We start from the raw sequence: 17121 nt of genomic DNA, 5'->3' as shown, positions 1-17121 counted from the left end.
GTAAAACACAAACAGAGCACCGTTTGAAATGGTGTCCCTCTGAGAGTTTAACATATCTCTAAACTATCTCTAAATATATTGAACATCCCTGATTTTCTTCTTCTGTTTTTCCTGTCTGTTGTAAAATGTTGGATTTTCTGGTAAATAACTTAGGATTAAACAAGTCAGTGATGCCAGCCATTAGTTTTATATTTCTTATTGTTCATCAAGTGTAAGTTGATGCAAAATATGTTGTTCTATTAACTTTTTTTTAAATGAATGAGATTTATATTTAAAAATTGTTCCTGGTTTTATACATCCCCCATTACTTTTGGCTTTATCCAGAATACTTAAGCAAAGAAGTTGTGAGGTTTAAGAATGAATGATGCGATGTTAAGTACTTCGTTTTGCCAAACTGTTTGTTTATGTGTGTGTTAAAACAAATAATGTAACTCATTTTAAAGCTGTTTTACTTTCTGATGCTGCTCTTTGCCTTCAAGCACTATCAGCTGTATGAGAAGTGATCTTAACAGCACTTAAATCTTGTTACATACCTTTCTGATGATATAAAGTTGCTTACCTTTTCCCTATTTTGCAACATGTTCTCAGTGTTCCATGCCTTATATAAATATTACAATATTTAGTACAATGAGAGAAATGAAATGTACCTAGATACATCTAAACAAGCACAACATCAAAAGTACATTTGTTTGTTTTTGATACTTTGGTATTCCTGCTTACAATTCTGGTAAGCACATTTGTTTTTTCATGATGCTTTGGTATTCCTACAGAAAATGCTGTCAGCTGTATTTGCCCAGGTTCACTTTATAATCCTGAAATCCTGAAATATTGAATTTCAGAATCTCGAGATCATAAAGGCGAAACCTTAAAATCCCGAAACCCCAGAAGCTCGAATTTCAAAATCGTGACTCCTACACTAACCATACACCACACACATACACATAGGCACACCTTCCCCTCACACTCAAACACACAAACCTACACTACATACAAGCAGGGGGGCAAGCCCCCCTGCACCCCCCCACACCCCCTACTTAAATATACTAACTCCAAAGTCACACTACAGACAAACACACGAAAACACCACCATACAAGCTACGTTCCCCTCGCACACACACATCACAGTAACAAAACACACTGACACACACTAAAGCCCCTAACCAAAACCCTTAAACATAAATAGTTACCTGAATGTCCAGCTATCCATTCACACAGTGCAACACCAGAAGCGCTACTTCAACATCTCCGTACTTTGGGATTTTGAAATTCGTGCCTCTGGGGTTTTGCAGTTTTGAGAATTTTCTTACAGCACTGTGTAATTAAGCAAGCAATTAATCAGAGTAGGTTACACATATAAAAAGCACTTGTTAAGCTTTCTCTTACAGTGCTGTGTAAATAAGCAAGTCACCATTTTGGTCAGCCATAGGGCTCATTTCTACTTGAGTGTTTGCCTCCTTCCCCTGTAACTAAAGTACACTGACTCTTACATTTGTCTCTCTGACTCTAATTTTTACAGATATACCTTGTACCTTTCTAGCTTTCCAATGCTCAGACATAGATTCCTATTGAATGTTTTACTTACTTGTCTGACATTTGAACAAGTAACCCTTGTAAAAATCCTCAAAATTGTATACTGTTGGTCTGTCTTTCCTGCTAAACATAAGTAAAATTAAAGTGCTGAGTGCAAGTAACATTAAAGTGCTGAGTGCAGATCAGACCTCCCCACCGTACCGAATAACTCGGATTTTACCGAGTTTTGGGTCCAAATACTGGGGTGCCACGATTCCCGAGTGGCACCCCTTCATTTCCGACTTTTCCCAGCTTTAGTTCTTGTTTTATTTTTAAATTTTCCTCCGTTTTTTTATTTTGCGCTGACGTCATCACGTGCGTGATGACGTCAGCACAGTCAGGGTTATCAGCCTGTCGGAATTTAGCTTAAGTGCTCCAAGGACACATTTCCGGTTTTCCCCGTGATCTGCGAGTGTGAGCAGTTAGCGGGTTTTTCAAACGAGCACTTTAGCGCTTCAGAAACAAGTTTCATTAAGCTGCTCCATCTGCCAGTTGAACAGTTCGTTATTTGGAAGGGATCAATAATATGTTGCAAATGCAATAGAAAGACTGACTTACGTGAGGTAAGCTGGAGTTCTAAAAACTCACCGTAGGATTATCTGGGTAACAGTCTATAAGGGATAAGGTCAGTTCGTTATTCTTCAGAAACGGCTTCTCGGCTCTATGGATTCTGGGCAGCATTCAGGCATTCTTTCAGGAACAAGTCAGGTAGGAAACCACCCACCCCTTAAAAAAGCCGAGAAAAGCATTTTGTGTTTAAATTATTACACTAAGTTCTCGGGTCGAGTTAAAAATATGTGCTTTAGCTGTGCATTGTGGAGAAAGGATTTTGATGGCATCAGAGTTAGAGGAAGTACGCTGTCAAGGCTGAAGAAGGTGGTGTGTGTTAAACTGTGCTGACAATGTTTGCAGCGTGGCGTGGGACTTCTGGCATCGACTGTCTTGCCAAGTGGCACTTGGGCCAGCCTAGTGAATGTACATATGTGTGTACAGTGTAAGAAGACTGTCTGTCTTAGCAGGGATTGATTACTGTTCTTTCAAAGGAGATGAGGCAGAAGGTAGAGTAGGCTTGGTGCTGATTTGGGCTTTATTTGTATACCTGTCACCGTGTCTTGAATAACTTTTCACTGCGAAAACAATTTCCTTTCAGAATGATGTCGCAGATGTCGGCCAGTCATTTGAGTTTCTTTAAATCAGTCGGAACGTGTTTTGTGTAGTACCTATTTGAGGTTGCTGGTCTAATTTTCTAAATACTGTACATAGAGTCCTGGGTTCAAAGCTTTCCAGTAAAATGCATGGTGATAAGTAACGCAACATTTTATTCTAGCAACTTTACAAAATTATACACACAATCAAATGTTTTAAATGTGTCCCTGGTAAGACCCTAGCCGCCACCACTTATGAGCTGTGTCAAGGTTTCTTGTGTTAAGAGTTGAGAGCTATGGTGAGACGTGAGAACTGAATTTGTATTCCCTAATTATTGGCTTTGTTTGTCCAGGGTTTTTGTGCTAAAAGGTTGAGAGCTATGGTGAGAAGTGAGAACTGCATCTGTATTCCACCATTATTGGCTTTGTCAAGGTTTTTTTGTGCTAAGAGGTTGAGAGCTATGGTAATGAGAGGTGAGAAATGATTCACTAAATGATAGCCATTAAGTTTCAGTTTTCCTGTGTTTCAGGAAGCTGCTGATTTGGCATAGTGGTATGTTCTGACTGTAGTGCATAGGGTCCTGGATTCAAAACTTGCCAGTGAAATGCATGTTGGTAACGTAACATTTTATTCTAGCAATTTTTCAAAATTATACAAGCCATGTTTAAAATGTGTCCTTGGTTTTTTGACCTTTTGTCCCCACCCCCCAAAAATAAAATTGAAAATAAGTACAATACACTGTGCAAGACTTAGATGCCTATGGCGTACACTACTGTCATTCTATTTATAGTGTGGGTGTGGAAGTAGACTTTTATGATGGAAATGTTCTGAATTGGGCAGTTTTGCCATTATTGGTTAATGTGTCTTGTTTCATTGCCTACAGTACAGCCTACTGGAAAAAAGTTCTGACAATGAATTTAAAATGTGCTCTCGCATGTGTGTTGTATTATACAAGGAATATAATTTAATAAAGTCAGGAAGGTTTATCAAAGAAAAGAACACATGTATGTTTCTTGTTTTGTGTGCAAGGGGCAGAAGATTTGAAAACGGCCCAAAGGTAATCTTTATCCACCACTGACCAGATGCATTTTCTTTGGATGTGGTGTGGGTTTCAATGCTGTTTCAATGAATATAAGTTTCAAGGACAGAGAAGTTTTAATGCTAAGCCACCAGATGCATTTTCTTTGGATGTGGTGTGGGTTTCAATGCTGTTTCAATGAATATAAGTTTCAAGGACAGAGAAGTTTTAATGCTAAGCCTATTTTCATTGAGACAGTATTGCTTTGTTTACCAGATGTTAGTGCGCCTGCATTGCTGTACAGTAAAATGTAAAAATAAAATCCAAATAATCATTGCAGAAGCAAAGCAGATTGCACACATTAGTGTCTATGGCAAATGGGGCGAAATAGCCAGGTAATGGGACATTGGTATGGCTGCAGGGGGACTCTAGTGCCATGTTTTGGTTGTCTGTTCTTCAGTTTGTGTTTAAAAGTTGGTATCCCATGATTCCATTTGAGTGGGCGGGGTTACATAATTATGTATGCAAATTGTATGTTAATCAGCGTACAGATTTGTACCTATTTTTCATGGGCCTTGTCCAGATTTTTGATGTTCTCAGGTTGAGAGGTATGGTGCAGATTTTAGGCCCTTACATTCAACTTACCTCTGGTGTGGTGTCTTGAGTCAATCAGGGAATTCCCTGTAACCACTCCCACTGCCTTCTCTTTTCCCCCACCCCCCTCTTTCCTCAAACAGGTTAAACTACTACAACTTAGTGCAGGCATCATTTTCAAATCTAGCTGCTTAGGATTTCCCTCTCTCTTCCCCCCTTGGCTGACCTGGTGTGACCCAGTGTAAGTTTCTTCATTGCATGGATTTTTTTTACTGTTTTTTTGTGTAACTGAATGACCTGTTGCTAAATTTTGATACTGCACAGACTGCTCTATTTTCGTTGCAGAAGCTCTATAAGTAGCTAGTGACTTTACTGAATTTCTGTGATAATATTTGTGTTTAAACTGAACCTGTACCTAGAGAAAGTGTTTAATCAGAGCAACTACTTGCTGCATATATTTTAATGTTTAAATTGCACACACATATTGAAGAAGTGCTTTTATGATCTGAATAACTTGTGCTAGCTATACCTGAATTGCTTGTACTGACAATTTTCTAGTTGTACAATTGTGAACAATTGATTTAGTTTTTCTGGTATATCTTTAAAATCTGGCAAGTGTTTGTTATTTACTGCATTGCTCTCTTGCTTAGGTTTCTTAGCTATAAATCCTAGTCCATTCTGAAGTGTGCTACTTTACCCCCCCCAAAACCTTTCTGAATGTACTATAATAAAATAACTGCCTGTTGCTGCCTTAATGCTTACCCTAGAACTGCTGCTTTTCTCTTTTCCTAGTTGAACTCTATATTTACCTACACTAGCATACTGCAGCTCCTGCATAACGTTGTCTACAGGATTGCAATTGCCACCACAACAAAAACTATTTTCCCAAGCAATTAATCAGAGTAGGTTACACATATAAAAAGCATTTGTTATGCTTTCTCTTACAGTGCTGTGTAATTAAGCAAGCCACCATTTCGGTCAGCCATAGGGCTCTTTTCTACTTGAGTGTCTGCTTCCTTCCCTTGTAACTAAAGTACACTGACTCTTACATTTGTCTATCTGACCCTAATTTTTACAGGTATACCTTGTACCTTTCTGGCTTTCTAACACTCAGACATAGATTCCTGTTGAAAGTTTTACTTACTTGTCTGACATTTGAATGGGTAACCCTTGTAAAAATCCTCAAAATTGTATACTGTTGGTCTGTCTTTCCCGCTAAACATAAGTAAAATTAAAGTGCTTAGTGCAAGTAACATTAAAGTGCTGAGTGCAGATTTTAGGCCCTTACATTCAGCTTACGTCTGGTGTGGTTTCTTGAGTTAATCAAGGTCTCCCTCTAACCACTCATACTGCTTTCTCTTTTCCCCTACCCACCTCTTTAGTCAAACAGGCTAAACTGCTACAACTTAGTACAGGCATTGGTTCATCCCTGCTCAGCTTGCCCTCGCAATGCTCGGGCTCACTTCACACCCCACCCTGCCCCAAATACCTCCCACCCCTGGTGCTGCTACATTAATTGGTACTAGACCACACCCCACTTTTTTAAACCAATCAGTAACAATTTCTCACTCAACAGCACCACCCTCAACCTGATACCATCAGTCCTCTAACTCTACTATTTCTTTTACCTAAGTTTCAAGTCTCATTCAGTAGGTATGCTATCACAAAAAATAGTCTTATTAGCTCTACTTCTACCCCTGTTACTCATCCCATATCTCCTAACTGCCTACGAATGTCAGGGTCACAGAGGTTTCCACTACCCTAAATTCCAAACATCCCATCTACAACTGATAATAATGCACCCTTACTCACCTCCCTCATGCTTACCTCCTTAACCCCTAAATGCTACCATCTTACTAGACCTAGTTACATTCGTCCTAAAACTAGACACTATTACAAAACTTTATTCAAAATCTTAAAATTCATACTCAGGATACACTACAACCTCACAAAGGATGGCAACATCCATCCAAACCCTGGTCCATCCCCACCTGTTGACCCTAATCCCCCTACTATATCCCCTGCCACCATAGCTCCAACAAATATACCTTCTAACTTACTGCTGGCTTGCCATCTAAACATTAGCAGCATAAATAACAAAACCCAGCACCTGCATGCCCTCTAAGCTGTTAATTCCCCAGATATATTATGCCTAACAGAAACATGGCTAAAGCCTGCCACCAAGGACCATGAGATTCTGCCACCAGGGTACAATATGTTTCAACTAGACTATACCACCAGAAAGGGTGGTGGGGTAGCCATACTTTACAAGTCTACCTTATCTGTCAGCATAGACAGCCAACAACCACCCCAGTTCAATAATGGTGAGATTCATATCTCAAAACTACAAATTAATAAAAGCAAAAATGAAAACATTGTCTGTGTCTACATTCCCCCAGGGAGGAACACAGAAACCTTAGAAGACTTCTTATATTGGTTATCTAATAACTAACCCCAAGAAACAATTGATCTTGGGGATTTCAACATTGGCTGGAACACTTGCTCTTGTGAAACCCCCACAACCCACATAAACCTCTATGGATTTACTTATTTCATAACCTCCCCCAACAGGACAGAAAAACCCAATAACAAGGAAAGTACCCTAGACTGGATACTTGCCAATACCCATCTTCAATCCTATAAATCAGGCACTTTGCCTGATGACCTAAGTGACCACTGTCTCACCTATGTAATCAAGTTCAAAGTAGACTGCTCGTACCAACGCACCTATAGAACATTAAGAAACAACAAGACTTTTATTCTCACCAAGTTTCAAAACTGAACATAAGGCATGCAACTGGTCAGTACTAAAAATTCTTCCCCTACAGGAAGCAGTAGCATCCTTTAACAAGAAATACCTTGCTATTCTTAACTCCCATGCTCACAGCCACTCTATTAGAACCAAAGTTAATATTGCGTTATGGCTTTCTCAAGATACCAAAACCGAAATTTCACTCAGAAACAAAGCATGGGCCACCTACCAAAAAACAAAAGCCCCACTTGATCAACTAAAATTCAGACAGCTAAGGAATGACACCAAAAATCCATAACCTTAGACAAAAAGAACTACTACTACCATCTACTGCAAAAACACCAAGACAAACCTCAAAAGTTCTGGGCAGGAATGAACAAACTAATCTACCCAGGCCAAACTACCACTCCACCCCCCTCAGCTTCCCAACAAAAATCCCCAGTAGACATTGCTAATAATTTCAACAGCTTCTTCACAGAGACTATCCAGTCTCTACCCAGCCAACTCTCTCCCAATGGCTATAATTCTAATGCAGCCACACCCAGTACCCAAACATACTTTACCTTCCAACTTGTTCCTACTCAAGTTATTCATGCCCTACTTAAGAAACTAAGACCCACCACCCTGGCTGCCGACCTCCTTCCAGCAGACTATCTGCAAAAGGTTGCTGACACCATAGCATACCCTATCTCAGTCTTGATCAACAGAGCTATATCTGAAGCTACTGTACCCACTATATGGAAAATCTCCCATGTCATACCTCTCCATAAAGTAGGCAGCTCCACTGAACTGTCAAACTTTAGACCCATAGTTATTCTGTCACCTCTAGCTAAAATTATGGAGGTGTGTACACATACATCTCATGCTCTGCCTCACACAGACCAAGCTGTTGTCCAACTTTCAGCATGGCTTTAAGCCACACCACAGTACTACTTCTACCATCCTCTCTTTCTCTAACACCATTAACCACAACTGCAATAATAACAAACTATCCTCAGCACTCTTTCTAGATCTATCCAAGGCTTTTGACATGGTTGACCACAAAATGCTTATAAATGCCTTGAAGGCCTTCTCCTTAAACAACCATGCACTTCAATGGTTTCAATCCTACCTGCAGGGCAGGCAACAGGCAATCCTATGGCAGGACAAGCTATCATATCACCTACCCATCACATTAGGAGTCCCCCAGAGCTCAATACTAGGACCCGTTCTTTTCTCCATCTTTATCAACAACCTTCATTCAGTCATCCCAGATGCTACCTGCATTCAATATGCGGATTACTCCACCTTGATTTGTTCTGACACCTCACCAGCTACTTTATTCACATTAACCCAAAGTATCTTTAATACAGTGGAAAAATGGCTCTCTAATCAACATCTAATCCTAAACCCCAACAAAACGAAGCTGCTCCTCTTCTCCCCCACACGCAGGATCCCCCTGCCATCCTTCAACATAACCACTAATAATGGCACTATCATCTCCCCAGAAGCACAAACTAAACTACTGGGTGTCATAGTTGATAACAACATGAAATTTGATGCACATATCAATCAAACTATCAAAACTATTAATAAAAAACGTGGCTCTCTTTGCAGAATCAAACCTTTCCTTACCCCACTTGCTAGAACTGCAATTATCCGTTCCCATCTATTATCAACTCTTCTCTATGGCTCACCTCTATTCTCCAACTTAAACAAAACAGATCTTAATAAACTATCATCCTGCTATAACCACATTGCCAGATTTGCTACTGGCACAGCCTGCCAGACACACCACTGTCATAACCTAAATTGCCTAGGATGGCTTGAACTGCCTAGCCTACTGCAGTTCAACCAGCTAATAGTGGCACATAAAGTCTTTTACCAACCAGAAAATACACCTGCACTAAAAAATATTATCAGATCCTACACCAACACCCAGCCACTGCAAGCATCCACTAGACTCCTAGTTCAAACATACAAATCCAACTACTCAGCTGGGGAGTCCCTGTTTGCCAACTCTGTTGGAATAACATTGAACAGACTCCCAGCTGACTTGACCCTAGAACCCTCACTAACTCGATTCAAAAACAAACTCAAGAAATACTTCAAAACTTATTGGTTATGTCCTTGCACTAACCCTGACTAGTGACCTCTCTATTTCTTAGGTGCCTTACCTTCAACTGCTTCTAACTTTTTTCTACCACACCATTTCAGGAAGGGTCAGTTGTATAACTGCTGCTCAATGTGTCTTAAACCTGAATGTAATGTTATGTATATATAACTTTGAAAATAATGTTAGGTTTTGTAAAGTGTTTTATAATAAGTTAGTACTATATGTGCTAAATGCTGGTATTGTTTTATGACTGTAATCTGCTTGAAACTAGCATTTACTAAATGTTCAATGTGTATTATTATCTTGGAGCTTTTCTCCCTGGGCCTCCACTGAAAATGGACATATATCCAGTCGGACTATCCCGGTCAAAAAATATAAAATAAAATAAATAAATAATCTTGTGATTCTGAAATTCGACATTTCAGAATTTTGGGATTATAAAATGTTCCCATTTGCCCATACCCCACTACACACCAATGTGTAATTTTCAACAGAGTTGCACTTACGTGAATTTTCTCTCAGGTTAAAACTTCTGTTAAAATTGTGAGGATTGTTAAGACTGCCATCTTGGAGGCTGCAAGCAGGTCACATCAGATTTTCCAGGAAACAAGGTAGAAAGGAGCACAGCAAAATTCTCTTGGTATGAGAATCATAGTCTGCTACTCAGTGAAAGGGCAAATTAGAGATGGTGTGGTGAAAGTCTTCTGAAGATTGTAAGGAATGCAATCAGAATCAGGAAAAGACCCACAGCAATTAGAGTCCTATGTAAAGATGGAGCAGCCTTCATGATCTTAGGATATGCTCCACTCCAAGGCTGTGAAACCAGGGAGAAGAGGGAAATTAGGCAGCAGTTGCAGGACATCGTTGATAAAGTATTATAAGATAGGTTGGGCTTGATAATAGGGTACCTGAAAGATCATGTCAGGACATGAGGATTGCCTATGTCCACATGGTTATGATAACAGTAATGATAAAGGAGAGGACATTCTAGACTTCGGCCTGACAAATGGCTTAATGGTAATCAACATATGCTTTACCAAAAAAAAAAAAAAAAAGAGAGAGTTACAAGGTCACATGCAAGAATGATCAGCATGCAATTCAGGTAGCCTTCCTGCAATGAAGCAGTTAGCCCCCAGCATATACCAATGGTGGCCACAATCAGCTACAAGCTGTGATCACAGAAAGTTCTAAGGTCAGCACAGAGTAGGCTGAAGGCCTGGAAGTTGACCAGAGCAAAAAGCACAGAACTTTAAGGAAAGACTCATGGTTCTTGCACCCCAGGAAGAAGAGGAAATAGGTGGAGCCAAAGAAGGATGGTGGCACCTCAAAACAACCTTTGTGAAGATGATAGAAGAGATTTGCAGTTGTGCCAGGAATAGAAATATAAGATACATAAAGAACATTGGTGGTGGAATATAGAAGTTCAGAAACGTATCAGAAGAATGAAGGAGTGCAGGCATAAGTGGGTGATAAAGAAAAGATGTAGCAGGCTTTGGTAGAATGTTGGCCGGCTAATAAACAGCCTAAGACAGCAGTCATAACGACAAACAGCAAGCATCAGAAAAACTACATCAGCATCTGGAAAGTGACTTGATAGGTGGCCCAAAGAAGTTCTATCAGGTTTCAAGACAACAAATAAAAAGATTAAGAAGATAGCTGGGAAGGAGAGACCATTCATAAATGATGACAGCAGCAGTCTTCTCACCAATCTAGAGAACATAGAGGGCAGATGTTAGGAGTACATCAAGAAATGTGTGAATGAAATAAACACTAAAAGCTGTACTGCTGCATGCACAACACATAATGAAAGAAGAAGAACCCATCACATAAGAAGTATGAAGTGCATTAAGGATGTTAAGACAGGGAAAGTAGCAGGCTTACATGAAGTCACAGCAAATATGATCAAGATGTTGGGAGAATTAGGGGAGAATAGACTCTTGAGGGGGTTTATTTTGGTATACAGAGAGACAGAGAGAGGCATATCCCAGATGACTGGAGAATAAACATTTTAATGCCAGTGTATCACAACTGCAGGCAAAAAAGAGGTATCTAACTCCTATCATACTGCATGAATGTGCTTAATAGGGAGATTGATAAACAAATACATAGAGTAATAGAAAGTAAAATGAGAGATAAGCAACTTGGATTCATCTCAGGATACAGTGCAACCCACCTAATATTTGCACTGAGACTGACAGTGGAAAAGAAGCTGGAGATGAAGAAAGAGTCCAACTCAGCTTTCCAAGACTTGGAGAAGGCATAAGACAAGGTCCAAAGAAAGCTGATTTTGGCTTTCCCACAGTGGTTCCAAGTCCCAGAAACATTTGCATAATTAGTGCAAGCAATGCACAGATGCCCAATGATAAAAGTATGAACAGCATCTTAACTCACATTGGGTATCCCAGTTGAACTGGGTGTGTACCGTGGTTCTACACTAAGCACAGTTTTGTGCATAATGGTTATGGGATTCAACAGTAAACAGGCCAGAGAGAACAGATCAGCAATGCTGCTGGTGCAGTTTGTAGACAATGTGGTGCTACAGGCAGACTTTGAAAATTATCTTCAGCAAATGATAGTTGATTGGTATGCAAAACTAGAAGCAAACAGTATGAAACCGAGATAGACAAGACAGTGGACAATGCAGCAAATGAGAACAATTAGAAGCTGAAAATTTGAGGTACGAAGGAAAATAGTGAAACAGGTGAACTGCTGTGAGTATCTGGGATGCATGGTTGAAACAAAAGTCTAGAAAAGGAGGCCAAAACTAGAACCGGAGATGCTACAGCCAGCAATCACAAAGTGTTAAGGATAGTGTGCATCAGCAGAATGTAAAGAAGTTAAAAAGTAAGGAATATAAAACAGTGGTGCAATGAGGGCAGTGAATGTAGGGCAGACTCTTGAGGTGATGGAAACAAAGTGCTGAGATTGGCAGTAGGATGTACAATGTGGGACAGATCTACAAATGAAGACAACAGCTGATGACAAAGGAGCAGACTGTCAAGGAAAACAGATTATAGTGGTTTACCAAATGTGCAGCAAAGTAGGTGATGAGTTGGTAAAGCAGATTTTGGAGAGAGGAAGAAAGCAACAGGAAGCAAGAGCATCCAGCCAAGATATGACTGAGCTGTATGACAGAAAACATGTGAGTAACATTTAAGTAAACATCCTAACAGATACACACTATACTACAGATTGCTGAAAGTAATCCTTGAAATGTGCATATATTGCGCATATGCGTGTTCCAGTTATACAGATTACAGTTTACAGCAGGGTATTTGTTCCACTGGTATAGAGTTTTTAATTTAATGTAAATATTACTGAAGAAATAACACTATTGTATATTTGTGAACTGTGGCATTTGAACCCACAGTCTCTGACTACAGTCTAATACTGGACACCTACAATTGGTTTGCAGTACCGACTAATGCATGGATACTTACTTTTACAGTCGGGATATGCATGTTGAATTTGATGCAAGTCTATAAAAGACCAAAAATGTATATTTAACTTTTAAAGCTACAATAACACTTCTCTTCTGTAGCATGCATACCACTTACTCCCCTCAGTCTCTCCAATCAAGAAACATGAGCCTGCAGACTGAACTCACGTTTAGGGGGGCTGTGGAATGAACAGAAAAGAACAGAAGAGCATTATGCATAACAGATGCCTATATTTAGCTTTCTAAGTCTTACAAGTACTTTCTTATTGTCATACTTACACAGCTGTGGGATGTCTGCAGTCTCAAACTCATTCAACCAACAGTTGAAAGTATCCCTTTTATGCCTGCAAACCTCATTAAAATGATGCCTACACTGCTGTCCAGTGTGTGGGATACCAGTGGCACTGGAAACAGCCTGGGCCACACTACTCCATGCCTCAGACATATACTGGAAGCCAGAATAGTCCCCCTGAAGAAGCGTTTGGCTGTGGTGCCTTACCAAGAGTCCAATAAATATCCTGGACTCCTGGACATGTCACCTCTGTGCCCTAAACTTGGCACCTTCCTCTCTAACACCAGCCATGCCTACCAACTGAACTAGAGTGATGGAAACTGATGTTTTCCCACCAATTCCAGTTATCACATTTACTGGTGCAAACCCAAGCAATGATGGCAACCATGTTTGCATGATGTTAAGCTGAGTACAGCAGTACCAAGCAGGGAGAAATTAAATAATTGAAACTAGAAGGTTAGTATGACAATTGGCCTTAGTTTAAGGGGTGTCTACTGATGTAACCATGAAATATATATTAGAAAGTGGAAGCTAACTCTTGGGTGAGTTAAGTTTGCAAACATCTACTGGAGGCATAAATGTAATGACCTAGCACATTTGCTTTTGCCTTTATACCCTGAGGAAAACTGATTTTTACACTGTGGAATTCAAACTTAGGCATAAGTGACAAACCATTTTCTTCCTAATCATTCTTAAGGTCTCTGTGTTAACTGCTGCACAAAGCCACTTAACAAGTTTGCACAGTGCCTAACAGAATTACTTGAATGTATCCAGTTTCATTTGTTGACTATATATAAACACACACACACACACACACACACACACACACACATATATATATATATATATATATATATGTGTGTGTGTGTGTGTGTGTGTGTAAGTATTAAATAGATTTTTCTTAATTACATTTCAGCATATGCACTATATAGCTGACAAAATGCAAGCATACCTTCTCAAGTTCAGGTATCTTCTGTACAAATATATCCCAAAATAATACCCACTTTTCTTTGTTCTCCACATAAACAAGTCTCCTCACTTTCAGTTTCCCTAGCTACACAGTTGCCTTTTTATAATGTATATTCAGTGCTGTCAGCATGGCAAAGATGCAAATAAGGTGTGAACTTGCAAGAATTGTTGAATCCCAAATACTTGGCTCCATGTATCTGATGTAAACATAGTGCAGGCACTACCTCACTGTTATGATTACAGGCAATGAGAAGGAAAACACATCAGCAATGCAGACTGCCCTATATCCAGTGGGTGTGTTAGTTTAGACTTACAAAGTATTAGATGTAATTTTGTCAAGGTTGGAAATGTAAGTAAGCAGCACACAATTCACAGGTTCTGTTCATTAACATCCAACCACCCCTTCATTTGTTGGCAACTGCATATTATATTATTGCCATTTAATATCCTCAAACAGTTTAAGGACAATGATATAGAATGCCTTACCAACTGCATGTCTCAGATTATTGGTCAGATAAGAGAAGAATGACCAACAAACACTGTTAGGTAAGACAGAGCTGCAGATTTGCAAACAATACAATTGACTGGCTGTGTGATCACTTAATACATTACATCCAAAAATAATAAGTGCACAAATGGCACTTCTATGGTTTCATATTACTGTAGATGTTGTGCAGTTGGTTGCATGCAGAAAGATTTCAGTTCCTTGCCACAAAGCTGCTTGTGTGGCAAAGAGGGATAAGGCACCCTTACTGTGTTCTGAAGGTTCATCTGAGTGAGAGTTCAAATTCAGACCTATATAGAAATATCTCATATGTTTTAACATTTTGTAATGTGTATGTCATAAACCGATTTTCCTCATTTCAACTACTTTTCCCATTTTTCTTTTCTTTTTTTATGGGGGGGGGTCAGTGTTTGTGTGATGCATCGCTAAGCACAATCATGGGAAACTGATAAAATGAATGTCAGGTCTGTCTGTGCTTTTCTTGTTTGTGCAAAGTGCAGCAGTGTGCAAACTAGACTACTGTCCCAACAAGAGAAATGAGAAACCAAACAAGACAAAAATTATGGAGGTCAAGGGAGCACACAAGTCCAGTATAAACCATACAGTTAGTAGCAACCACCAAAGATTTATTGAGCTCAATAGATCTTTGGTGGTTGCTACTATCTGTGTGGTTTATACTGGACTTGTGTGCTCCCTGGACCTCCATCAGTTTTTGTTGTTAGTCTACTGGCCCGCCCAGGAAGCAGGCAGAACACCTGCTGAACATCTGTAAACAGGGAGTCTGTAAAAGGGCAAAGGTAAAAAACAATGAATTGCTGCAATTGCTGTGTTCCATCATGCAACTACACTTACCTGCATTGTGCAATAATTAGCAAGGTTCCCCATCAGCTGCAGCCATCGAACACCAGCAGACAAGACTCAGGCAGCCAGTAACTGAAAGTGGATACAATCAATTAATTTTGTTGAGCACAGCACAAATATGCTAAGTGCCATTGCATGGCGGTTAAAACAGAGTCCTCAAGAATGATTAGGAAATTAGAAAATGTCATGAGTCCTGAGGCAGCAGGTGTAAGCCTAGGGTTGAAGAAGAGTTACTCCTGGGTTCTAGTACATAGGTGTACAACCTTTTTCCTACTGTTGTGACAGTGCAGTTTAAATTAATGAACTGAAAAATAGACAAGTGTTATTTCAACATTCTTGTGGCAACAGGTGTAAGTGTAGGACTGCCATATATATGCTCCTGGGTTGGAATACAGGATATTCCATGCACTTTTGCTGTTGTTCCACTTCCCATTATATTCACTTTCACTTATAACACTTTAGATAGTGGAGCTGATATGAATTATATGTACAATGGCTGAGACACCATTATTGTGTTTTCAGATGTATGACAGAGCGTATGCTGTCTACTATAATTCTGAAAGTATAATTCTGCTATCTGTACTTGCATGGGCTTCACAATTACATATGACACATACACAAATGGATATATATCCCATAATCATGTCAGGTCTCACACATATATGTGTAAAAGCTCAAACTGTCACCTGTATTTATGTATGATTCCAGACTATCCCTGAGCAGCATTTCTGCTGTGGCAAAGATGGAAAATCAACACTGTGGAAAAAATGTTTTGTCCCTTATGCCTAGATTTGAACCCCACAGTGTAAAAATCAGTTTTCCTCAGTGTATAAAGGCAAAAACAAATGTGTCAGGGCATTATATTTATGCCCCCAGTGCATGTCTGAAAACTTAACTCACCTAACAGCTTCCAATTTCCAATATATATTCCCAGGCTACATCAGTAGATACCCCTTAAATTAAGGCCAAGTATCAGATTAACCTTCCAATTCAATTATTTAATTCCACCCTGCTTGGCACTGCTGCTCTCTGCTTAACATCATGCAAACAAGGTTGACATCATTGCTCAAGTTTGCGCACTGCCAGTAAATGTGATAACTGGAATTGGCAGGAAAGCATCATTTTCCATACCTCTAGTTCAGCTGATAGACATGGCTGGCATTAGAGAGGAAGGTGCTAAATTTAGGGCACAGGGATGGGGTGTCCAGGAGTCCAGGATATTTACTGGACTCTTGTTAAAGCTCCACAGCAAAAGACTTCTGCAAGTGGACTATTTTGGCTCCCAATACAAGTCTGAGGCATGGAATAGTTTGCCACAGGCTGTATCCAATGGCATTAGTATACCATACACTGGAGAGCAGAGTAGACATAATTTTAATGACCTATGCAGGTGTAAAATGGATACTGTCAACCATTGGTTGCATGAGTTTGAATCTGTGGACATCCCACATGTATGTAAGTATAACAATAAGAGAGTACTTGTAAGACTTAGAAAGCTAAATATGGGCAAGACTGGTATGCATAATGCTCTTCTTTTCTTGTCTGTTGTTACTCCAGCTCCCATTGAATGTGAGTTCAGTCAGCAGGCTCATGTTTCTCAGATGGAGAGACTGAAAGGAGCAAGTGGTATGTATGCAGCAAAAGAGAAGTGTTATTGTAGCTTTAAAGGTTAAAAATAGCTTTTTGGGGCTTCTATAATGTTGTATCAAATTGAGCACGCATATCCCAAGTATGCATGCATTAGTCTATAGCACAAACCAATTATAGGAGTCCAATATTTAACTGTAGTCAGAGGTCGTGGGTTCACATACCATGATTCATAACTATACAATACTGTTATTTCTTCAGTAATATTTACATTAAATTAAAAATGTTATACCA

This window comes from Protopterus annectens, chromosome 3.part1 (assembly GCF_019279795.1).
Source record: "Protopterus annectens isolate FY-2018-M chromosome 3.part1, PAN1.0, whole genome shotgun sequence".
NCBI classification, from domain to species: Eukaryota; Metazoa; Chordata; order Ceratodontiformes; family Protopteridae; genus Protopterus; species Protopterus annectens.
This window is presented reverse-complemented; position numbering follows the sequence as displayed.